The sequence below is a fragment of the Neophocaena asiaeorientalis genome, unplaced genomic scaffold (genome assembly GCF_003031525.2).
Source record: "Neophocaena asiaeorientalis asiaeorientalis breed wild unplaced genomic scaffold, Neophocaena_asiaeorientalis_V1.1 scaffold114, whole genome shotgun sequence".
NCBI classification, from domain to species: domain Eukaryota; kingdom Metazoa; phylum Chordata; class Mammalia; order Artiodactyla; family Phocoenidae; genus Neophocaena; species Neophocaena asiaeorientalis.
This window is the reverse complement of record NW_020173116.1, coordinates 1,501,083-1,528,119: the sequence shown is the minus strand read 5'-3', so window position 1 is coordinate 1,528,119 and position 27,037 is coordinate 1,501,083.

Genomic DNA, 27,037 nt, shown 5'->3' with positions numbered 1-27,037 from the left:
CACCGTGCACCAGAGCAGTGTACCAGCCAGCACACATTTTGATTGATCCACTGTGATTGATAGATGCCCTGCTAAACATTATCAATATTACCTTGGTCCACACTCATGTCTGGCTTCAAATAAACAATTAAAATAAAATCTGTCAAGTTTCTAACTTCTTGGAATACCTAAGTCCAGGCATTAGTTTATTTAAATTACTGAGTTGGTTTAACTCAACAGCTACTTGTTATTAGAACAGACTTTTAAAAATATATACAGTGTAGAACCCCATCATAGAGGTTGGGACTGTGTGTTCAGGGAACTGAATGCTAATTGGGTAGATAGGATCACCCCACATAGTGAGATCTTCATACCTTTGTATGTTATGCTTATTTCCCCAGGCCCTTCCTGATCTTGGGGTAACCTTGGCCTGGGTTGATGATGGCATGGTTTTTGACTCTGACAGTCTGCACCGTTTGGTTCTCAGGACTCTTTTATGTTTATCTTGGGTTTCCAGTGGTTCACTCACTCCTCGGGGGTGGTTTCCTGGTCCTCGGTGGTAACTTTGTGGTGGGCAGCTTTCCTATCCCAGATCCTCTGGTCTTCTGTGAATGGCCCTCCTGGGTTAACAGGAGGTCTGGGGTTCCAGCCTGAACTTGCTGTAGGGCAGAACTAGCTGAGAGCTGTGAGCTGTAGAGCAAAGGGGAACCAAAGGCAGCATCTCAGACATAATGTAAATTCAGTGGAGATTTTAGTAGCCTGGGTGGGAAGCAAAACCTAGAGCATGCTGACCAAAGAGGTTGGGCGGCAGAGGAAAGATCTTTGAGGCAATGATCTGTGGAAGGTGGGAGCCTTTCACATAGGGCAGGTGAATTGGGTAGGAACTGAAAGGCTGGCGACCTTTCCTACTTTTTCCTATTATTGTGGGCATCTTCACTCAGCAGAGGACTCTGTTTACACCTCCAGGACCCCACTGCTCTGCAAGCTGTAAAGGAACTCTCCCGCCTCCCCACAAGAGACTACAGATTTTTGTCAGCATGGCATGATCTAATATATAATTAATGATATATCTCAAATGTATTTTTAAATTTATTATGGCTTCTCTTGTGAGACGTCAAACAAGTTTTCAAGGGAGCTTGACACTTGTGACACAACCAGAACCACCCTCACACCCGTGGACTGTATTGGGTCCCTTCGGCTCTCTCTTATTTCCAGGGTGCTCTCTGCCTTTTTGGGGCATCCTCTTTAGTGGAATCCTCCCTGTGGGTTGGTTAGCCACCAGTTTCCTCTTTGTCCAAACGTTATAATTCCAATGTCCTAGGGCCAGATCTTCAGCCTCTGAGCCCCTGTTGATCTGGAAGCATTTCTGCAAATAGTTTCCTGGTGTCCTTTCCTGCAAGCCTAGTGGAGGGAAACAGATGGGTCTTCTCCCTGACACCTCAGATGGTACCCAGATGGAGATGCAAGGCAGTGTGCACAGACCCCCAAGTGTGAGGCTCCCCTGTGACTGTTAATGTCAAGAGAACAGGGGACCCCCACACCCAGTTTTGTGCCTCCTTCCTCTGTTCTAATGTAACATCTGTCTGTTCCCCCTGCCTCCCTCTCTCCTGTCCCAGTTCTGGCTTGTCAGCCTAATGAAGTGACCTCAGCGCTAACTGTCCCCTCCCTTCTGCCTTTGAATGCCATTCTACATGTTAGTGCTTCTCTCAACAGGAGTGAGGTGAAGCGTTCTTGCCACTTGGTCCTCTCTGGGCACCTGCAATGCCAGTTCAGTCTGCCAGGGGCTGGGCAAATTATGGCTGCATAGGGCGCAAGACTATCAGCTGTTGTCAGTAATGGGCACTTCAGTGAACTTCAGGCTATGGTGACATTCTCGGAAGGAAGGCTGAAAGGAATTGTTCCCTTCTGTTTGGAAATCACGAGATCCAGGTTATCCTTGGTAGCAAGATGGACCCTGCTTTCCTGGTGGGAAGAACATATTTCCACCATCACTGCGGTCTTTACCTGTTATTGGGAGAGAAAAATGAACCAGCTGAGATCCTTCCCTAACCCCCATGAATGCTGATGTCTGGTTCGGAAGCCTGAGTGGTATGCTGGAAGTGACATAAGGATAACATAGGGACCAATGCACCAGAAGGAGGCAGTGAATTGTGGGTTACTCAGAGCAGGGCAAAGAGCCCTGGGCTGCTTAATAAGAGATGAAGCCTCTAAGGCCGACCCAGACATCACTTGAGTAGCTTTAGCTACTGTCTTGGTCAGTTCAGGCTGCTCTAACAAAATACCACAGACTGTGTGGTTTATAAACAACAGAAATATTATTACTCATAGTTCTGGGGACTGGAAGGCTGAGACCAGGGTGCCAGCCTGGTCCAGGTTGCAGACTGACGACTTCTCGCCATGTGCTCACATAGAGGAAGGCACTGGGAAGCTCTCTGGAGTCTCTTTTATAAGGGGCACTAATCCCATTCATGAGGACTCTACCCCATGACCCAATCACCTCCCAAAGAACCCACCTCCTAATGCCATCACCTTAGGGATTAGGATTTCAAAATATGAATTTTGGGGAAACATATCACATTCTCTTTGTCTCTGAGGTTCATAGGTCTTTGCAGCCTAACTTCTAAGACCCTCTGAGGAGCTTTCACTTCTTGGCAGGGTTGGGTGGGAGCAGAAATCTCTCTTAATTCCCATTTCTACCAAAACACATCAAACTCCAAGCTCTATTCACTTGGTATTCACCATGCTGGTGCAGGCAGCTGTTCTTTCCTAGGACGTAAGGCACTGGGGGCCTTTGTTCTTAAATCCCCTATATGTGTCTGGAACTTGGGCCCATTTCCTTTTACCCCACTCCACCCCACCCCCAGCTCAGCACAGGACTCTGAGATCCACAGGAAAGTTTACACCTGTTTTTTCACTCTCTGACTTTAATTTTCCCTCAGCCAATCTGGTCTAGATTGGTAGGGACCCTGGCACTTCATATATTCTTTTTTATTTGAGGATGTTAACATTTCATGCTCTGTATTCTTTAGGGCTTAGGCTTACAAGTAAAACAACCCAAAGGTTTGCAAATAAAAAGCCATGACTTTTAAGTCTTTGCTACAATTTTTCAAAATTTGTTTAGAAGCTCTAAAGCATTATGAGCTTCTTGTTTCTTTGTATTCTGGATAATTCCTCTCAGTGGGTAACACTTGTCACTGACTCAGGAGATGAAGATGAAAAATCTGGTAAGAAAGTGTGAAGGTGGGAGGCTGCAGGAAGAGCTAAACCAATCCCATCAGACAATGGGATACGCACTAATTTTTTTTTTTTTTTCTGTGCCTCCCGGCATGCAGGATCTTAGTTCACCGACCAGGGATCAAACCCATGCCCCCTGCAGTGGAAGCGTGAAGTCCTAACCACTGGGCCACCAGGGAATTCCTATAATGTATTTCAGTCCATTTTCCTCTGCTGGATACAAATATTCCATGGCAAAGACAACAGAGAATTCATAATCAGTTGTTAATAGCTACTTAAGGTGAATTAGTTTCTCTTATTTACAGAGGCTGAGTTCTAAAAGCCGGCTTGACAGGAGACAGTGGAGAGGTAGGTTTAGGATAAAGGCAGTGGAAAGACCAAGTGCAGTGGGAAGAAGGAGCAGCCAGGGAGTATTTTATGGGCAGCGGAAAGCTGTGATGGAGGGTTAGGGCTTGGGGAGAGGGAAGAGGGATGGAGCGCCCAAGATGAGCTTCACATATTTCCTAATTATGCCAGAATTGGAGAAGCCTGGGGTCAGCACATCCAGGCGGAGGAAGAGAGAGGTCTGTGTTCAGAGCCAGGTCAAGAATTGACTCAATGATTTGTAAAAGTACGTAGGAGACAGACTTCTCAAATTTCCAGGTGACTCAAAGGGATGGAAGTAATTATGAACATGAAAGGGGATGCCCAGGTCCAGTGGGGAGATAGGCCAGTCAGGAATATAGGAGAGAAGAACGGCCCACGTATGAGCTGATCTCATTATGGCAGAGTGTTCTAGACTGCGGGATGGACAGCTCTGTGGGAATGGGTGGGGGTTATCATTCTAAAATTAGAGCTTTTACATCTAAAGTGAGACAAAATAGAATCTTTTTATTGCACACGACTAAGAAAAACAGGTGGACACTGTCTTCGTGTTCTCTTAGTTTCCTACATGCTGTCTCCCTACCCTGTTTCTGGAATGCCTCCCAAATCTTTGCTTTGATCCCAAGCATCAGAAAGTGTGACATTGCTTGCTAGGTAGGGGAAAGAAGGATTCAGCTTTTTGCCTTGAAAGCTCCTTGTGTTCTGAGTTTTGGACTCTCTTTTTAGGGATATCGTCATTAAAAACCATTCAATCACAAGATGACAGTAGAGATATAATCTAAATTTATAAGCTAGGATGCATGGATGCATCCCATTGGGGGGAAAGCATCTAATTTATGTTCGCGCATATAGTTTTCTTTGGTTGGTGTTTGTGTTCTGACTTTCTGGAGGCATCAAACATAGAAAAGCCCTGTAATTCCAGACAGGATTAATGTAGACAGTATTTCATTCAGGAAGTGAGACCACAAATAAGAGGAGGTACTTTTAGATGGCCTTTCAATTTTTTGAGATATCACTCAAGTGCCCGCAAAAACCCAAATCAACTTTCTACTTGCATTCTTAATTTTCTCTGCACCTCATTTCTTTCCTGGATAGAGACCATTTTTCAGGCTGGACAGGAGAGAAAAAGCACCCATGAAAGGTGCAGATTTTCCCTTTCACATTACTTTCACCCTAGCTCTGAATTCTGTTTTCTTCAAAGGAAATTTTCTTGGGTCATAAACAGTGCTAAGCAAAGCAACAGGGAAAGTATGTAATCCTTTAGGGTGGGTCAGAAAACCTTTGTCTGGGAAGATGTATCTATTTTGCCATTCTCCCTGGATATGCCTTTCTCAAGCCACAAAAGGGTTCTGTAGCATCACCCATGTCTTTTCAATAATGCCAGATATTCTTCTGAGAGAGATCTCAAATGCTTCTCAGGATTCATTCATTCATCCGACGCACTAATGGTGGCTATTTTATATCACACACTAGGGAAATATGACCAGCTCACATTAAGTGATCACTCACCACGTGTCATAGTACTCTAAGTACTTCACACATATTTCCTTATTTGGTCCTCTCCGCGTTGCCATGAGGCAGTTATCGGCAATATTCCCATTCATGTTACAGATGAGGAAGCTGACGCCCCAGGAGGTAAAGTAACACAATCAGACAGTCAGGGACCTGACCCATGATCAACAACCAGGCAGTCTGACTTTAAAATCCATGCTCTTAACTACTGAGCTGCAGGAGACCAAAGTTTTCTCTACAAGTAGTTTATGCTCTAGTAAGAAATGAAAGCTTACACTCTAAGGCAGACATGCTGAATCAAGGTGAGATGACACTTTGGTGGCATATTGGATGTGACATACGAAAAAGTTTTAGCACAGAACATGGGTCAATTTATTAAAGGTTTATGGTTTACACAGGGAAAAATGAGGGGACAGGCTATTCTTCCATCTGGAGAGTGAGATGGATATTTCCTTTCCTTACTTCTTCATCCTGGACATAGCAAGGTAATAGGCATGTGAAAATGTTTAGAATCAGAAATTTCGATCGGAGATTCAATCTGGGGGAGGAGGACAGTGGCTATTGGCCTATATTTTTGGAACTATTTTGGCCTGAGTGCTTTTGTGGGGTTGTTGGTTTTTGACTTTTACTATTTTCCCTGTTTAAATGCCTTCCTCCTGAGAGTCCCCTTTGAATCTGGAAAGCTCAGAGAAGACAAGAAAGCAGGCTATGTAGTTGTGGTACTGAGTTCAAGGGTGAGATGGGAAATTTCAGACCTCCTAGTTTGTTTATCTTGGCTCAGGAAAGGAGACAGTGATTTGGAGTAGAAGCTCTGTCCAGCAATGGAGAGTATGCATTTATCTGAAACATCTCTTGTGCTATAATTCTCAGGCACCAAGGTGAGGCAGAAGGAATGGATGAACCCAATGCCGATCTTTTCATATGAAAACATATGAAAATTAATTCTTTGCCTGAATAGCAAAGGTGTCACTAAATCATATCTTAGTACATCCAAAATCCTGTTAACTTTATATTTTCCAATTAAATTTCATGTTAAGAATAACCTGGAGTTGTTTAGCATTTTGTGTCCTAGATAAACCTATTATTTTGGGATAATTTTAGTCCTCTCAGTTTTTGCTTTTCTACATTTTGAAATTTGCATGAGTTAGAAATAAGCTATCTAAAAACACCTGCTTTCTTTGTACTTTTAGAAAGCAGAGATGATTAAGCTCTTTTCTAGTCTACTTTTAACTGTCTGAAGTTTGAGAAAACCATCTTCAGAAGACAGATCATCAAATTGAGGCCATTCTTAGGGAATCATGGCATTAAATGGTTCTAAGAATACTCAAAATGACAAAAATCCAAGGAAAAAAAATAATGCTTGACTTTCATTTTACTGTTGAATCATTTGAACTATTAAGTGAGAAAATTTATTATAGTGCAACAGTTTATGTTTTCCCGTTTCTAAAGAGATAAATAGATACAGAAATGGGGCCATATTTCTCCAAAGATGAATGGCTTAAGACAATAGAGAGACTATTCACTCAAAGCCATAATGAGTAGGGGCTAAAAATATAGCCACTTTACGATGTCTGCAGTAGCTCTTCAGCTATCTGCATTTTATAGGATGGAAGAGAAAGTGCCTTCACTTACCCTGACTTATCCTGTATTCATTGCACTTACTCTATGTCTCAACACCATTTTCTGGTGTCCAATGTATTTCCTTTTATTTTTACAATGACCAAGAAGCAGTTTGGCTTAGAAGACTAATCTGAGTGTGAGGATGGGGGAAAAGGCAGGACCTGGTGTTATAGTTTTGACCAAAATGTCTATCTGACCCTAGAAGTGAAACTGTCAGTCATTTGTTCTCATTTTTTAATCTCAATGTCGCCAGGCATCCTTATTAAGAATAAATACAGTAGTTTTATGAAATAGGAAAAGGACTGTGTCCACTAGTAAGATTACTCTCAGGTTGCATTTACATAGTCAGTTAAAGCTCTTTTCCATGGAAGGTGCTGCTGTATGCCCTACAGAGAGAAAGCTGTTCACTTTTAGTCTCCCCCTATCCTGATTCAGAGACTCTTGCAGGGCCTGAGAGTGCTAACAGGATCATTAGCTGACATGAGTTTAAATGATAAATAAACCTCTGAAGAAGTGGAAAGCAGGAGGTCTCACAGTTCAGAAAGCAGAGGGCCTTCCAATCAGTTTGCTATTCTGCTTATTGAACTCATCACGATTCAGAGGAAACTAGAATAAATTAGTATAATCGCCTTTCACTACATAAATCCTTTTGATTGGCCCTACGTGATTCTCTGTAAAAAAGCAAACCAACCTGGTCAGTTCCCGGCTGGTGTTCATCTCACAAAAGGCCTCTGGGGCATTAGATGTTCTCATTGTAATGGGCCAGCCGAGCCCATGACCCAGTGGCTTTTCCCATTTTCCAGGAACTATGCTCTCCTCCTCATCTACAGGAGTCGGCTTCCAGCTCCATGTTGGTTTGGCATGACTCTTCTCCCTTGGGAAGGACTAACTCTATCAGGAGTTGAAATTTGTCTCTAACTGGGAACATTCTTTTCCAGGATTTGGAATAGAGAGTGGGAAAGGGAGAGAGAGAGAGAATGAGAACAGACTGAAAACATGTAATGGTAGGGACTGTGGAGTGGTCATGGTCCCCTACAGTCAACGGAGAGAAAGCTGAGAGAGTCCATCTGATGTAAACAGTGAGAAAAAACAGCAGCAGCTTTTCACTTTTTCTTTTTCTCCTTGGTTTTTGTGAGAATCCCTACATCCCTGTAATATTGCTCCAATGTATTTTACCTAGATCGAATTGGTTTCTGTAACTTGCAATCAAAGGATCCTAACTAAAACAGTTAGTGGGAAGCAGCTGCATAGCACAGGGAGATCAGCTCGGTGCTTTGTGACCACCTAGAGGGGTGGGTGGGGGGTGGGATAGGGAAGGTGGGAGGTAGACACAAGAAGGATGGGATATGGGGATATATGTATACATATAGCTGATTTACTTTGTTACACAAACTAACACAACGTTGTAACACAATTATACTTCAATAAAGATGCTAAAAAATTTGATGATTTATTTGGCTTGTGAATTCATTTCCAATAATTTAAAATAGAAACCTGAAAAATGGTTTGTATCCAATGTGATATGACATTAGAACAGGAAAGTCAGGTACAGACTAAATGGGGCATAAAGTATGCTTTGGAATTAATACAGAACAGATAACAGCCTCTTACCATATTTAAGAAAGTGGGCATATCATTTAACCTCTCTGAGCCTTCATTTCCTTAACTTTAAAATGGAAATTATGTGTATCTTATAAGACTATTGTTAAATTTAATGAGCTACAGTATGGAAGGCAGCTAGCTAGCAAAATGAGGCGTTCTCTCCTAGTTATGGAAAGTTTATGTTGGGGAAAATCTATTAATTTGCCTTTTTTTTTTTTTTGGTCCTGCTTAGTGTTGGTTCAGGAACTGGAGAGGACTGGAGGACTGAATCTAGGCATGGAGGAGTTATAGTGTCTCCAGAAAGATTCTGGATGTGTAGGGGGTGCAGATGGGCTGAGGATTTTTGAAGGGGAGAAGATAAAGGGAATAGAAAGGGGCAAATACAAGCTTCACTTACCCGATAGTTTTGATGATGACCTGGCCAGGCTAAGAGATCCACAGTGACTGATGAAAAAGCTGCAGTAACTATACTACAGGGTGGTTCCCTTCTCACCAGTCTGCGGTTCTGATGCATTTACATGTGATGCTGAATTTATAGTCAGCACCCATGTTTCACAGAGCCTCTTAAACAAGGGTTTCTCAGTTTCAGTGTTATTGCCATTTGGAGCCCACAGTTCTTTGTTGTGGGGGCTGTTCCATGAATTGTAGGGATATTTAGCAGCCTTTCTGTCCCTTATCCAATAGCCGTGACAACTAAAATTGTCACAAATGTCTGAAAACATTGCCAAATGGCCCTGGGGTGGGGCAAGATCACCCACGCTTGAGAACCACTACTCTAAAATATCTTTAAAAAAAGAAAAAAAAAAACAGATTGGTAACTGTTTTCATCAGGGACTCCAATCATAGAAAAAACAATCAGTAGAAATGGGACATTCCATCGCCAACCTCTTATTCCTCCAAACTTGGCCCTGATGGCATCACGAGCAACTTGTAAGAGGGCTGGATTTGGAACAATAAGACCTGAATTCAGATCCTCTGTCTGCCTCCTGCCTGGTGAGGGACTTGCATGATAGCTAAGTTGGGGAAACCAAATACTCAGCTCTCTGATTCTGATCGATAACAGAGACATGAAGGGCACCCGCCATACTGTTATCAAGGTCTTGGGTTAATATGCAGGCTATTGCAAAATCACACCTAAATGCCTGGTCATGTGCGTGGGGGAATGTGGCTTAGATGGGGGTTTTCTCCACCCCCTCCCCCCTTCCCCTGCAACCCCGGCCCCGGCCCTTTAAGCTTTGGGACTCGGTGAGTGGGGAGATCTGCCTAGGAGACTTTGAAACACACTTCCCCAGCCAGCAGTAGGCACTTCTCATACTCCCAATTTTTTTCCGGGGCACACTGAAAGCAGTGGGCCTCTTTCACCCACTGAGAAGAGGCTCCACTTGCACATTTAACTGAAATGTTGGACCAAGAAGCCTGCCAGTAGAGTGGCTCTTAAGCCACCCACAGACTCCAGCCAAGAACCGGAGATTCAGTTCCACTCTGAGCTTGTGCAGAGGACCTCGCCCTGGCACCACCCCCTGGAGCTTCTGCCCAATCAGTGACCACTCTCACTAATTCTAGGAGCCCCTCCCCTGGGAGGCAGGAGTAAGAGGGAGGGAGCCTGGACTCTTCTTGCTTTGGGGAGAAATGAGGGACTCTTGCACAGAAATAGAAGGCAAAGAAGGGCAAGTGTCCCCACCAAGACGGTGTATCATTCTCCTTTGTCATCAGGGTATGTGCAAAGAAAATTAAAACAGAAGAGAAATGTAGGGGACTTGGTTATCAGTAGTTATTAGTGCTATTTTAAAGAGGCATTTAGTGGTTTGTCTAGCTAAGAATCTCCAGACTTCAAATTCACGGAGGTCCTTCCTTTAATTCACCACTCCCCACCCACATCATGGACTGCAGCAGGAATTATGTTGATTTGGCATCCGAGGCCCCCCAGGAACAACCGGTGATTAGAAAACGAAATGTCCAAGTCTCAGAGTGCTCTTGATCCGGGAGTTATGAGGAGGCGCAGGGAGCTTATAAATTAAGCTCACTCCTTTAAGTAGCATTTAAAATATTAACAAAGAAAAACAAACCTTTGGGTAAATCCTTATATAATCTTGCACACTGAGGACTCTCTGTTTTGTATTGTTTTGTGTTTGGAATGTTGTAGATGACTCCAGCTGACCCTTGAGTACTCGCAGCACAGCCCCAGTAGGCACAGGCAGACCTGCTTCTGGATTTCTTATGCCTACTTCTCATAGCTGCTTTTGACTGTCATTAGGGGCAGTAGCTCACTATTGTTAGAATTTGTTTATCACAAAATCCTTTAGATTTCCTGCTGAAGTCAAGTATAGGCTAAGATACCAAATGACTAAACTTATTAGAATAGTCTCTAAAATAGGAGTAAACAGATTCTGCAATGAGGGCCTATGGCACATTTCTCTAAGTCATGAGTAGTGTCAGCTAATGGACTTTATAATATCTTTTTTTAAAATTTTTTATTGGAATATAGTTGATTTATAATGTTAAGTTCAGGTGTACAGCAAAGTGAATCAGTTACACATATACATATCTCTACTCTTTTTTAGATTCTTTTCCCATATAGCCCATTACAGAGTATTGAGTAGAGTTCCCTGTGTTATATAGTAGGTCCTTATTAGTTATCTATTTTATATATAGTAGTGTGTATATGTCTATAATATATATTTTGAAAATTTATGACCTCTATATTTTCTCGTTCTCATTAAAAACAAAGAGATAAACATTATTTTGTTCTGAGTAGCTGACATTTTAAATAACTGACCTTTATTAAACTTAGGTGAGAGAATACATACTGGTACCACCTAAGTTCAAACAATATTAGTTGGAAATAAAAATTTCTAGGAAGGGAATTCATTCTACTATTAGATTTTTTTGTTAGGAACCAAATAATAACTCAGCAGTAAACAAAGAGTTGAGAGAGAATATATTAATACTGTATTTTGGAAAACAGTTGTTCAAAATATGTGCATACATCTTTGTCAATTTAACTAAATAAATAGCTTAGCCGAGACAACTTAGTCTAGAAATCATGTACCTAAGACATGCTTCTATGAACAGTGTTTTAAAATTAGCATTGTGTTTTAAAATTAGCACTTTTTGACAATATAAAGCTTCCTTTATCTAAAGCTAAAGCTCACTGAAAACACCTACAATGGGGACAACCACAAGTGAGGCAGGCAATTTTGGTATTTTATTGGGAGGGGAGAGAGTTATATCTGGAGAAATGTTTTCAGAAATTCATTTCAGGTTCAGACATCCCCAAAGGTTGATGGAGCCCAAGGTCTGTGCCCTTTACCTATAGGTTGCATTTCTAGTGTCCCTGGAAGAGAAACCTTCTTGAAAATCCATCTGGCCTATCTGGACAACCTCTCTTTTCCATTTGTCCCTATTGGGATTAGGAGGAATTTTTTAACCTGTAACTTGGGAGAGTCTGGGAAGTCAGTTTCTAACTTTGCTGGGTTGGGATGAAATAAGAGGAAATAGTGTGGTGTTTCCTGGTCCAAATGTTGCTCAAACTTTTACCAGTTGTGTTACCTAGGGTGAGATTTTGAGGTAATGCAGTTAAAGTGTTAACATAGTGCTGGACACATAGTAAGTACTCAATAAACTATGTAATGTTTTATAATTTTCAAATTACTCTTTTTGACCCACAGTTCTTATTTATTTATGATTTACTAAAACTATCTGACAATTGAAAGTGTGTTCTCTCTCCCCAGTGCTATGTAATGTGGGGGTTGGGTGATTTGATGGGGATGCTGTGGCCTTCTGAGGCCTCCTCTCCCTTGTCCCCACACCTGAAGGGTTCACCCAAAGCAGATGAGAGACTTATCAAGTTGAGCCAGTGTGAAGATGATGACCTTTTCATCTATACTTTTCTCAGTACACTCTGACTGAGTCTTAGTTGACACCAAGATTGATGTGAGTGGTATTGAAAGGCCTCTTGGTCCCCAAATGCCTCTTCATTTTGTATCAATGTCTGGGATCCCCACTCTTCTGCCTAACAGCAAGGGAAGTTTTTCAGAAGCAAATACGAGTTTGACTAGTTTGTTCTTCCCTTTTAGAGGTGAGAAAACAGGCAGACTACTGAGCCCTCCTGTGTCCCAGCTCTTGGTACTATCATCAGAGATTGACTCCTGGGCAGGAAGGACCATGGACAGCTTTTAAGGTTTTTAAGTTTTCTCCTATGTTACATGAGTGATTTCTACAGGAGTAAACAGGTAACATGCAAGCAATTTCTCAATGCCTCATGTTGAAATCCATGGAATCCCAGAAAAATACTGGCCTCAGACTTTGATGGTTCGTACGTCATTCTCCACTTTAGCTGCAGAAGCAGCAGGTGGAGTGAAAAGAGCGTGTTTAGCGCAGCCAGATTTTGTTTTGGTTGTCAGCTAAAACAGAAACCTCATCATTCTGGACTTGGCAGCTTGTTAGTAGAAAAGCCACCAGGAAGCTCTGAGTTGGTAATTTAGAACACAGACTTATTCCCTAATACAGCTGCAGAGCAGCAGGTGGTTAGGACTTAAGCAAACACTAGCTTAAACAGAATAAGGAAATGGAGAACTTTTTTTTTTTTTTGCACATATCAATATGGCTAAGGATGTGAGAGTTCATTTCTTGTTCCACTGGATTCTCTTCTTATTAATTGGCTTAGCCACATATAAGAGAGACTATCACTCAGTTTTATTCAACTTAATGAACATTTATTGAGAACCTACTGTGTGCCAGACACAGTGCTAAGTTTTGGGAATCTTCGTTCTCTAGTTTAGATTTTGGTGTGGAGTCAGATATACATATAGATTCATAATACAGGAACAAAGATATTCCTTCAGAACACTGGACAAGGAGTGATTCTGATCGTGCAATGGGAGAAGCCTACTAGGAGAAAGGGAGCAGAAGGTAAAGGGTAAAGAGAGCAGAAATGGATTGGAGAAGAAATTCAAGGCAGAGGGAATTGTCAGAGGAAAATCTGTAGGATAACAGAGTGAGTGTGGGAGGAAATAAAAAAGGGATGTCCATTCTGTGTCTCAGTCTGATGGATATGCTCATATTAAAAAATGCAAAGTGTCCTTTAGGTTATCTCAACCAAATCATCTTCTGTGGGAGGCCACAGACCATAGACACCCCAAACTACAAAGATATGCAGGAAAATTTTCTTGTTATATGAAGTATGGGGCGAACAGAAAGAAGAATTGTCAAAAGGAGATAGAGACTAAGGGAAGCTATGGAAAGAAGTTTAGAGTAAAAAGAGTGTAAAAAGATAAATGAATCTAAAATGAATATAGGAAAATCAATAATTTTTATCTATACATCTAGTACTTCTTCAAAGATATAGTGGGAAAATGTTATCCATAAGAGTAACACAAATGTAAAATACCTAGGATCTACCTTAATCACAAATTTGGTGCAAAGCCTAGATAAAGAAAACTACAGAATGCTATAGAAGTTATTAAAACAGGTTATTAAAAAGATTTGACTAAATGAATGAAAATAAAATGTTCATGAATGGGAACCCTCAATTTGTAAAGATATTGTGGGTTCCCCAATTTTTATGGGTTTAATGTAATTCCAATTAAATTCCAACAGGATTTTCTTTTTTTTTTTGAAATGTAGTTCTAAGAGTTCACCCGTTAGAATAAATGGCCAAAAAATTAGGGAATTTTGAAAAAAATGAGTGTTACCTTACTGGATAGTAAAATGCATTTTAAACCTAAAATACATAATATTTTATAATATTGAAGCAAAATACATATAAATCAATTGAATAGAAAAAAATAACAAAGCCCTGAAACAGGTATTTACATATAAGAGTTTAGTATATGATTAAAGAGAGATTTTTAATTAAAAGAAGGATTTGTTAATTTATGGTGCTGGGACAATTAACTATCTATATAGAAAAATTTTCCCGTTCTTATAGCACACAGTATACTAAAATATATTAATGTTAAAGAGTAAATGTAAAGTAATAAATCACATGAACATTTTAAGAAAATACAGGCAATTATTTATGTTTGAGGGAAAAACATTTTTTTTTCAACATCAAAGCAAAGGTATAAATTATCACACAAAATATTTGACTACCCTGCTTATAATTTAATACAAAAAAGTAGTGAATAAAATAAGTTAACTGAAAACTATAGAAAAGTATTTGTTATGTATAATTCAGAGGGTTAGATCTTTAATATATAAAAAAGTTTTAACAGATCAATGTATAACAGCAGGGAAATGACAAAGAATATGATAGACAATTGGCAAACAAAAGGAATGCTGAAACTTTTTTGTTTTGCTTATCAAATCTGTAAAGAATTTTAAAGATACAATATTTGGTATTGATAAAGGTGAGGAAAGTAAAAATGCTCTTTCAGTGTTAATGAGAATTTAAATACATATAAAAAGTGATTTAATAATAGTCATTACAAGCTTTAAAGATGCTAGCTCATTCTGCTATTTTTTTGTAGGAATTTGTCTTAAGGAAATGATCAAAATTGTGTGCAAAGACTTATCGATGAATGTGTTTACCCCAGTGGTTTTACAAATAATAGTCAATAATTAGAAATTACCCTGATCTCTGAAAATGGGACTGTCAAATAAATTTATATGATAGAATAAAATGAGGAGAGTTTAAGTAAGAAATCTGCTTGAGGAATCATACTGAGCCATTTCTTTACTGGAGGGCTGGGCAGAAAAGAATCAAAACACACAACAAAGCAAGGAAGAGAAACTTTGAGCTCCTTTATCACACCAGACATGGCAAAGTCCAATGCATAGTTACAAAATGGGAGACGCTAAGACTATAATCGTGAGTACTGTTGGAGTCTGTTTGGTGTTGAATGAAATTGTATAACATGAAGTATTTTGTAATTCTCCCTAAATGCTAGACATTATATATTATTTTAACTATTATGTGAGGAAGCAGTTTCAGGTTGGAGAAATAAACTCTAGGTCATGGGATGTTTAGTGACTGGGTGGCCTCAGTCCTGAAGCCTGAAATCATGAAGACACTTACTATTAAAAATTACAGAGTGGGGAAAAATATAGTCCATAAAAGGCATTTAAGATAAAACATCTTCACTCAGAATGTATTAACTAGACAACAGGAAGAGCTTACTGGGGCCATCTTGAAGTGTTAGAAAAATAAAAAGAGTAAAAACTAAAAAAAAAAAAAAAAAAAAAAAAAAAAAAAAGAAAAAGTGTAGCCTATAAAAAATCATGTTGTATAAGATTTTAATGACCATGGGAAAATATTCCTCCATTTACTTTACACTGAAGAAGAAAAAAGAGAATAAATTAGAACCATATTTGGGTATGATATCACGATATTAAAAATTTACAGTTGTGTACATATTTACAAATTTAATAACAGAAGCACATAGATCTACATGTTAACAGTGATTATTGATGGGTGATAGGATTAGAGATTATTTTAATTTTATTCTTTGTAGTTTTCAAGTCTGCTACCAAGAACTTGAAATTGAAAAATAAAACATATACACTCCATTTTCAACAGCCTAATCTCAGTGCCTGGCACAGAGCATGCTTACTTCCCTGGTGGCACAGTGGTTAAGAATCCACCCGCCAGGGCTTCCTTGGTGGCGCAGTGGTTGAGAGTCTGCCTGCCGATGCAGGGGACACGGGTTCGTGCCCTGGTCCGGGAAGATCCCACGTGCCACGGAGCGGCTGGGCCTGTGAGCCATGGCCGCTGAGCCTGCGCGTCCGGACCCTGTGTTCCGCAACGGGAGAGGCCACAGCAAGGAGAGGCCCGTGTATCGCAAAATTAAAAAAAAAAAAAGAATCCACCCTCCAAAGCAGGAGACACGGGTGTTAGAGCTCTGGTCCGGGAGGATCCCACATGCCGTGGAGCAACTAAGCCCCTGTGCCACAACTACTGAGGCTGTGCTCTAGAGCCCGTGCTCTACAATAAGAGAAGCCACTGAAATGAGAACCCCGTGCACAGCAACAAAAAGTAGACCCGCTCGGCGCAACTAGAGAAAGCCCTCGCACAGCAACAGAGACCCAATGCCACCAAAAATATAAATAAATAAGTTAAAAAAAATTTAGTAATTGGAGTGGAAAGTCCAGAAACAAGAATGTCAATGGCAGTGAGGATGGTGCCAGGACTGGGGTCCCCTTGATTCTTGACAGGCTGAAAGACCTAGAGGCCCCATAGGACAGGGAGTGTGAAGAATTTGTAAAATAGTCCAGAAATCACATCCTTCTCCTCCCTGTTCTCTACTCTCCTCAACCCTCCCCACCCACTGTAGGGTTTGTAGGGTAACTAAAGGGATGGTGAAACACGAATGGGCTGAGCTATGGTGCTGTGCGTTTGAAGCCATGCACCTCAGATTGGACTTGAATCCATGTGCCTAGGACTTGAACCCAGCCAAAACCTACACTGGGATTGAACCCACAGGCTGGGACTTGAACCCAGCCAGAACCCACTGTCTTTTTCTTTTTTTAAAAAAAATTTTATATTGTTTAACATCTTTATTAGAGTATAACTGCTTTACAATTGTGTGTCAGGTTCTGCTTTATAGACAAGTGAATCAGTTATACATATACATATGTCCCCATATTTCTTCCCTCTTGTATCTCCCGCCCTCCCACCCTCCCTATCCTACCCCTCTAGATGGTCACAAAGCACCGAGCTGATCTATGCAGCTGCTTCCCACTAGCTATCTATTTTACGTTTGGTAGTGTATATATGCCCATGCCACTCTCGCACTTTGTCCCAGCTTACGCTTCCCCCTCCCCATATCCTCAAGTCCATTCTCTAGTAGGTCTGCAACTTTATTCCCATCTTGCCCCTAAGTTCTTCTGACCATTTTCTTTTTTTTTTAGATTCAATATACATGTGTTAGCATACAGTATTTGTTTTTCTCTTTCTGACTTACTTCACTCTGTATGACAGACTCTAGCTCCATCCACTTAACTACAAAAAACTCAGTTTCACTCCTTTTTATGGCTGCGTAATATTCCATTTTATATATGTGCCACATCCTCTTTATCCATTCATTGTCGATGGACACTTAGGTTGCTTCCATGTCCTGGCTATTGTAAATAGAGCTGCAATGAACATTTTGGTACATGACTCTTTAAATTATGGTTTTCTCAGGGTATATGCCCAGTAGTGGGATTGCTGGGTCATACGGTAGTTCTATTTTTAGTTTTTTAAGGAACCTCCATACTGTTCTCCATAGTGGCTGTATCAATTTACATTCCCACCACGGGTGCAAGAGGTTTCCCTTTTCTCCACATCCTCCCCAGCATTTATTGTTTGTAGAGTTTTTAATGATGGCCATTCTGACCGGTGTGAGGTGATATCTCATTATAGTTTTGATTTGCATTTCTCTAATGATTAATGATGTTGAGCATTCTTTCATGTGTCTGTTGGAAATCTGTATATCTTCTTTGGAGAAATGTCCATTTAGGCCTTCTGCCCATTTTTGGATTAGGTTGTTTGTTTTTTTTGATATTGATCTGCATGAGTTACTTGTATGTTTTGGAGATTAATCCTTTGTCAGTTGCTTCATTTGCAAATATTTGCTCCCATTCTGAGGGTTGTCTTTTCGTCTTGTTTATGCTTTCCTCTGCTGTCCAAAAGCTTTTAAGTATCATTGTGCTCCATTTGTTTATTTCTTGCTTTTATTTCCATTTCTCTAGGAGGTGGGTCAAAAAGGATCTTGCTGTGATTTATGTCATAGAGTGTTCTGCCTATTTTCTCTTCTAAGAGTTTGAGGGTGTCTGCCTTACATTTAGGTCTTTAATCCATTTTGAGTTTATTTTTGTGTATGATGTTAGGGAGTGTTCTAATTTCATTCTTTTACATGTAGCTGTCCAGTTTTCCAAGCACCACTTACTAGAAGAGGCTGTTTCTTTCTCAAGACTGCTTTGGCTATTCGGGGTCTTTTGTGCTTCCCTACAAATTGTGAAATTTTTTGCTCTAGTTCTGTGAAAAATGCCAGTGGTAGTTTGATAGGGATTGCATCGAATCTGTAGATTGCTTTCAGTAATATAATCATTTTCACAATGTTGATTCTTCCAACCCAGGAACACAGTATATCTCTCCATCTATTTGTATCATCTTTAATTTCCTTCATCAGTGTCTTATAGTTTTCTGCATACAGGTCTTTTGTCTCCTTAGGTAGGTTTATTCCTAGGTATTTTATTCTTTTTGTTGCATTGGTAAATGGGAGTGTTTTCTTATTTCACTTTCAGATTTTTCATCATTAGTGTATAGGAATGCAGGAGACTTCTGTGCATTAATTTTGTATCCTGCTACTTTACCAAATTCATTGTTTAGCTCTAGTAGTTTTCTGGTAGGATCTTTAGGATTCTCTACATATAGTATCATGTCATCTGCAAACAGTGACAGCTTTACTTCTTTTCCAGTTTGGATTCCTTTTATTTCTTTTTCTTCTGTGATTGCTGTGGCTAAAACTTCGAAAATTATGTTGAATAAGAGTGGTGAGAGTGGGCAACCTTATCTTGTTCCTGATCTTAGTGGAAATGGTTTCATTTTTTCACCATTGAGGACAATGTTGGCTGTGGGTTTGTCATATATGGCCTTTAGTATATTGAGGAAAATTCCCTGTATGTCTACATTCTGGAGGATTTTTATAATAAGTGGGTGTTGAATTTTATCAAAAGCTTTCTCTGCATCTGTTGAGATTATGATATGGCTTTTCTCCTTCAATTTGTTAATATGATGTATCATGTTGATTGATTTGCATATATAGATGAATTCTTGCATTCCTGGGATAAACCCCACTTGATCATGGTGTATGATCCTTTTAATGTGCTGTTGGATTCTGTTTGCTAGTATTTTGCTGAGGATGTTTGCATCTATGTTCATCAGTGATATTAGCCTGTAGTTTTCTTTCTTTGTGACACCTTTGTCTGGTTTTGGTATCAGAGTGATGGTGGCCTCATAGAATGAGTTTGGGAGTGTTCCTCCCTCTGCTATATTTTGGAAGATTTTGAGAAGGATAGGTGTTAGCTTTTCTGTAAATGTTTGATAGACTTTGACTGTGAAGCCATCTGTTCCTGGGCTTTTGTTTGCTGGAAGATTTTTAATCACAGTTTCAATTTCAGTGCTCTGTAATTAGAATGTTGGTGCTTTTACTGTTGTCCCAGAGGTCTCTGAGACTGTCCTCAATTCTTTTCATCCTTTTTTCTTTATTCTGCTCTGCAGTGGTTATTTCCAGTATTTTATCTTCCAGGTCACTTATCCGTTCTTATGCCTCAGTTATTCTGCTATTGATCCCTTGTAGAGGATTTTAAATTTCATTTATTGTGCTGTTCATCTCTGTTTGTTTTCTTTTTAGTTCTTCTAGGTCCTTGTTAAACGTTTCTTGTATTTTCTCCATTCTCTTTCCACGATTTTGGATCATCTTTACTATTATTTTTCTAAATTCTTTTTTCTGGTAGACTGCCTATTTCATCTTCATTTGTTAGGTCTGTTGGGTTTTTGCCTTGCTCCTTCATCTGCTGTGTGTTTCTCTGTCATCTCATTTTGCTTAATTTACTGTGTTTGGGTCTCCTTTTCACAGGCTACAGGTTCGTAGTTTCCATTGTTTTTGCTGTCTGTCCCCAGTGGCTAAGGTTGGTTCAGTGGGTTGTGTAGGCTTCCTGGTGGAGGGGACTAGTGCCTGTGTTCTGGTGGATGAGGCTGGATCTTGTATTTCTTGTGGGCAGGTCCACGTCTGGTGATGTGTTTTTGGGTATCTGTAGCCTTATTATGATTTTAGGCAACCTGTTTGCTAATGGATGTGGTTGTGTTCCTGTCTTGCTAGTTGTTTGACATAGGGTTTCCTGCACTGTAGCTTGCTGGTCGTTGAATGGAGCTGGGTCTTGGTGTTGAGATGGAGATCTCTGGAAGATTTTCACTGCTTGATATTCCATGGAGCTGGGAGGTCTCTTGTGGACCAATGTTCTGAACTTGGCTCTCCAACCTCAGTGGCACAGACCTGATGCCTGGCTGGAGTGCCAGGAGTCTGTCCTCCACACAGCTCAGAATAAAAGGGAGAAAAGAAAGAAAGAAGAAGATAAAATAAAATTAAATAAAGTAAAATAAAATATTAAAATAAAAAATACTCATTAAGAAAAAAAATGTTTTTTTAAATAATAAAAAGAAAAACCCAAAACGGACAGACAAAACCCTAAGACAAATGGTAAAACAAAGCTATACAAACAAAATCACACATAGAAGCATACACATACACATTCACAAAAGGATAAAAGGGGGAAAAAAAATATATATATATCGTTGCTCCCAAAGTCCACGTCCTCAATTTGGGATGATTCATTGTCTATTCAGATTTTCCACAGATGCAGGGTACATCAAGTTGATTGTGGAGATTTCATCCGCTGCTCCTGAGGCTGCTGGAAGAAATTTCCCTTTCTCTTCTTTGTTCGCACAGCTCCCGGGGTTCAGCTTTGGATTTGGCCCCACCTCTGCATGTAGGTCACCTGAGGGCGTCTGTTTTTCGCTCAGACAGCACTAGGTTAAAGAAGCAGCTGATTCGGGGGCTCTGGCTCACTCAGGCTGGGGGGAGGGAGGGGTACGGATGTGGGGCGAGCCTGCAGCGGCAGAGACGGATGTGACATTGCACCAGCCTGAGGCACGCCGTGTGTTCTCCCAGGGAAGTTGTCCCTGGATCACGGGACCCTGTCGGTGGCAGGATGCACAGGCTCCCAGGAGGGGAGGTGTGGATAGTGACCTGTGCTCGCACACAGGCTTTTTGGTGGCAGCGGCAGCAGCCTTAGCGTCTCATGCCCGTCTTTGGGGTCCATGCTGATAGCCGCGGATTGTGCCCATCTCTGGAGCTCCTTTAAGCCTTGCTCTGAGTCCCCTCTCCTCGCGCACCAGGAAACAAAGAGGCAAGAAAAAGTCTCTTGTCTCTGCGGCAGCTCCAGACTTTTTCCCGGTCTCCCTCCCGGCTAGCTGTGGCGCACTAGCCCCCTTCAGGCTGCGTTCACGCTGCCAGTCCTCTCCCTGCGAGCCGACCGAAGCCCAAGCCTCAGCTCCCAGCCCCGCCCGCCCCAGCAGGGGAGCAGACAAGCCTCTTGGGCTGGTGAGTGCCACTCGGAACCAATCCTCTGTGCGGGAATCTCTCCACTTTGCCCTCCGCCCCCGTTGCTTCGCTCTCCTCCGTGGCCCCGAAGCTCCCCCGCTCTGCCACCCACAGTCTCCGCCCGCGAAGGGGCTTCCTAGTGTATGGAAACCTTCCCTCCTTCATGGCTCCCTCCCACTGGTCCTGTCCCTATTCTTTGTCTCTGTTTTTTCTCTTCTCTTTTGCCCTAGCCAGGTACGTGGGGAGTTTCTTGCCTTTTGGGAGGTCTGAGGTCTTCTGCCAGCGTTCAGTAGGTGTTCTGTTGGAGTTGTTCCACATGTAGATATATTTCTGATGTATTTGTGGGGAGGAAGGTGATCTCCGCATCTTACTCTTCTGCCATCTTGAAGCTCCTCCCCCACTCTTTTAATTGAGATCACACACCTGGTCTCAGGACTTAATGAAGCTCAGTTTCTTGATGTCTCATTGCAGAAAGAATTCAGTGAGAGACAAAGTGATAGGTAAGAAGTGGATTTATTTAGAGAGAAACACACTCCACAGACAGAATGTGGGCCATCTCACAAGGTGAGAGGCCTTGAAATATGGGGTGGTTAGTTTTTATGGGCTGGGTAATTTCATAGAGTGGGAGGATTATTCCAACTATTTTGGGGAAGGGGCAGAGATTTCAAGGAATCAGGCCACTGTCCACTTTTTGACTTTTTACGGTTAACCTCAGAACTCTCATGATGCTGGTGGGTGTGTCATTTAGTATGCTGATGCATTTCAATGAGTGTATAATGAAGCTCAAGGTCCACTGGAAGTTGAATCTTCTGCCATCTTGGACCTAGTTATTTCTAACCAGTTTATGTCATGTCCTATGGCTATGTCATTCTTTTAAAGGTTGTGCCCTGCTCCCTTCCCTCCTGTTTCACATCCATCCGCATCTTGTTCTCTGTGCATGCTCCCCAGCTGCTGTGACCTCCAGAAGTACCTTCTATGTAAAATAGAAGAAAAGAGCTTTCTTTTTTAAGCAGCTGACTGATTGGAGAATCAGAGGGAATGGCAATTAACACGGACTGAGGATCTCTTAGCTTCCTTCATCAAAATGAGTCAGCATGATGAATGAGAATCCCCAGTACCCACAGGAAAATGAGAGGTTGATTGCAAGTGGGCTAGAGCTGATAGTACAACCTGGACAGAGCACAGGGGGACTAAAATGAACACCGGGGTAAGACTGGTCATGTTCTACTCACTCCTTCTCTCTCCCTCCTTCTCTCTTCTCCTTGTTTTATTAAGCACCTACTGAATATTGCCATACCCTGGGAGCCTTTGTTCCAAATTTCAAATTGCTCAGAGTGTAATGGAGCTACCCTTCTGGGATAGGTTGCACTTTAGGGTCTCTGTAATTGGCTCCTATCCTCTTCCAGGGTTTCCTGGTATCCTGTCCCCCCACTCCATTACTCCCTGAGGGATGAAGTGAGTGATGATCTGTACACTCTCCCATGATATTAGCTAGATAGTAGGATTTAACACTCTTCTCTCTTGCAGGTGGTGATGCTGGGAAGACAGAACAGGATGAGTCCCTAAGTCAGTGGAGTGGGGTTAAGGGGTAGAAGTAGGGGAAGCTTCTTAAAATGCAGATTCCTAAGCCCACATCCAGGTCTTCTGATTGAATGGATCTAGGGTGGGGTCCCTGGTAGATTCTGAAGCAGGCAGTCCTCCACACTTTGAGTCCGTGTCATCTTGATGGACTTTCTGCTTCTCTCAGATTTACCTCCCACTGGTGACAAACGCTGGCTCTGGACCCTGGGAGCTTCTGGAAACAATGGTTAGGTGTCCAACCGGGCAGGAGGTCAGGTCAGCTCCACTTCTTGAGTCTTCTTCCTGCTGAGACCCTTCTCTTGGGCTTTTTCTGCCATTGTACAACTGGGACAGTCAGTAAGCAGTGTTTCTGAAGGGACTTGTTCAGCTTCGTCTAGGTTTCAGGGAAAGTCCTAGAGAAATTAGTTATTTCCTCAATAGAGTTCCAGAGTGATCTCCTTTAGATCAGTAATGAGGGCAAAAATAGCATGGTAATGAGGCTGATTCTTCAACGATAACATTTGGGCTGATCAGTGCAGAATGACCCTCTGACATGTATCTTTCAGGTAGGCAGTTGCAACCTATCCAAGCTACCAATTTCTTTTTCCTACAAGGAAGGAGAGAGAGATAGCTCTTGAGAATCTTCTTGATTACACCTCTGTCACTTGCCATGTTGTGCTCACCCACCCTTCTGTCACCTTCTATTTCAGTGCTGGCTGTGGATCCTTATTCTGGTTGAGTCAGTTCATCTGTGTCTCAGATCTCAGCATTGGCTGATTTCAGGAACTTGATTTGTTACATCTTCAACCCTGACCTTGACCTCCTACCTCTGATCCCAGATATTCTCTGATCCAAGTTCTGAGAATGATAATAAAATGTGGTACACATTGGACCTATGTTTTGGTTCACAAAGAGACTAGATTAGAAGCCAGGCACCTCTATCCTCAAGCACTAGCTTTAGAAACACACGGTCAGTGTGCTTGAAGGAGCTTGGCTAGCTTGGCAGATGCATCTAAGGTTCTACCATGGTGGAAATTCTCAAGTCTTGCCTCTTGAACTTTTTTTTTTTTTTTTTGCGGTACGTGGGCCTCTCACTGTTGTGGCCTTTCCCGTTGCGGAGCACAAGCTCCGGACGCGCAGGCTCAGCGGCCATGGCTCACGGACCCAGCGGCTCCGCGGCACGTGGGATCCTTCCGGACCGGGGCACAAACCCGTGTCCCCTGCATCGGCAGGCAGACTCTCAACCACTGCGCCACCAGGGAAGCCCCTTGCCTCTTGAACTTTGATCAACAAATTACAAAATATGACCTTTTATTAAATTTATACCTTTATGTGTTTTGTTGAAGTAAAAAACCAAAAGGTACATGCTCCTCCGGGAATGGAGAAAGCTGAAGATCTTACACTCTGAATCTGAGAGTTGCATATTATTTAACCAAGTTCTGAGAAGCAGTGATAAAAAAACGTTTCATTTTGGATCCATGGTGAGGCTTGTGCAATGTGACCAGGAGGGCAGCTGACCCTTAGGAAGGGTAAACAGACTCATACTGCTTCTGTTCTTGGCACATGTAAAGTCAGATCTGGGGAGAAAATGACGAAAGGCCAGTCCTGCATGGCAAGACCACTTGACCTTTTTCCTGGTTTTGCCTACTGTTTTTAAGTGTTACTTCTTAGTCACTTCTATAAAAGGTCTCATCCCCTTCAGCAATCATCCTATATAATTCCACGTGATGTCTTTCTGATTTCTTCTTCCTCTGAACTCTTGGAACTTATCCACACTATTCATTTTCAATTGACTATTTCTCATCCTGTCCTGTTTCTGATCACTGCAATTTGATTTTGAGCCATTTTGAGAGCCTGTTCCACATTATTCTTCCTTGTATTGTGGAGACAAGTTTTCCACTCTTTCCCCCCTACTTCTGCTCCTCTGCATGTGTTCCTTCCCATTTCCTCTACCCTGCATCCTGATAAAAGACATTTTCACATATTGATGTATGGGGAAGACATTCTGGCTTACACATTAGTTAACTTGAATTTGTTGCTAACTAGAACAGCCTCTTTGTGGCCTATCAAACATGCATTGTACATCTGCTTTAATTATTAAAGAAAAGGGTGCATCGACTAGAAGTAAAGGAAGTCCATGTTAAATAAAGATTAAATGACTCCCTTCCTGGGACACTAATGCTGGTACTCCTTCAATGATAAGACTCCCATCGCAGATGCCAAGACTATACTGATTTACTGTATCGTGCAGATCTGTGTTTTATTTATGTATTTATGTTTTTTGAATCCTTGAAGGACTGTATCCTGACTTGTTTAATGTTCTTTGTTCTGATGAGATGTAAGACTATGCTGAAAACCATGCTTCTCTGGAGCAGTTCCTCAGAGTTATCTGAGAGGCTGTCCTCTGGGCTGTAGTCCTCAACTTGGCTCAAACTATTCCTACTATAGATTGTTTATTGATGATTTTCATCAACAATCCTGTTCTCAAGAGTAGTGGAGCCACTACTCTGAGCGTTCACTAGCTGGGAATCAATTATTGATGAGCACTGTCACTGTGCCTTTTTTTTGCGGTACGCGGGCCTCTCACTGTTGTGGCCTCTCCCGTTGCGGAGCACAGGCTCCGGACGCGCAGCCTCAGCGGCCATGGCTCACGGGCCCAGCCGCTCCGCGGCACGTGGGATCTTCCCGGACCGGGGCACGAACCCGCGTTCCCTGCATCGGCAGGCGGACTCTGTCACTGTGCTTTGAAATTCAACACAGGCTGCAGTACTTACTTTGGTCCTTCTTGCCCCTATGTGCTAAGTGTACCGTGGTGGGCTGTTTTCTCCTACTTCATATGCTGGTGTTCTCTGGGCCTCTCTCTGTTGAGGCCTGAACATCTCTGGTGCTGGAGGGAGTGAAGTTATTTATGGTAGTTGTGTGTGCATGTGTGTGTGTGTGTGTGTGTGTGTGTGTACAAGTGTTACCGGAGAGTAGGTTCTTGTCTCGTTGCAGAAAGAATTCAGAGATGAGACAGGGAAGTCAAGAAAGCAAAGCAAGCTTTGATTAAGTGATAGTATGCTCTCAAGGGGAGAGGTGAGCTGCACTGAATTTCTTTGGCAAGCCAGTTATGGAGGGTATGAAAACGAGTGGGTGAAATATTCACTGGGGAAGGAAAGTTTTGGGGGTCGTATTCCCTGATTTTCATCCCAGTTCCACCTTTCCGAGAAGAGGAGGGATTTTTGTCCTTATTCAGTCTTGATCAGAAGCTTCATGGTGTTGGTGCCTAATGGGAACTTCTTGTCTGCAAGGCTAATTTTATCGTAATGAGAGCAAAATGGGCAAAAGGTTACATTCGGGTGCCAGAGATTCCAACCTTTTCCCACCTTTCTTTGTCTGCCTCCAGGACCCTTGTCCCCCAAAATGTGTGCTTTCCTGTCAGTCTGGAGGTCTCTACTTTTCTTTGTCTGCCCTAGGACCCCGTTGTTTACAAGATGTATGGTTTCCTGCCGTTTGGCCCGTGCCCATGTTTCTCTGCTCATATCTAGTTATCTGCCTGCTCTAACACAGAGATGGACACTTAAGACGGAAACCACATCCCTGTCCTCTAGGTCAGCTGTTACCAAAGACCTCGGCACCTGGTCTTTGGCTCATGTGTAACAGCTAGTGCAGGCCAGACCCCACCATGAAGTCTTAACACAATGCATCTTCCATAGTACTTTCATTCACATTGTGCATGGCTGAACGAGTGAGCAAAAAATGAAGTAATGAAGAGGCAAAAAATGGTGATCTTTAGAGAGACATCTTAAAAAGTGATTTGAGTGTTTGACAGTAATGGAAGAAGACACATTCCCTGTCTCTGGGAAGGGCTGGCCTGAGGCAAAGTTGTCAAGTAGTTAGCCTGGCTGTCAGTGGCCTTCTTTCCTGCTCAGTCATCTGGCTTTCTAATCCTGCCTTCAGGCAGTCCAGATTCTTCATGTTGTTTTCTTCTATTACTTTTCAGTTTAGTATTTACCCCCCCACCCCAGACACATTCCTTGTCCTTTGTTACCGTGAAATAAGTTAAGTGTTTGAACTCTTTGGAGCCGAGACCTAAGGTCCAC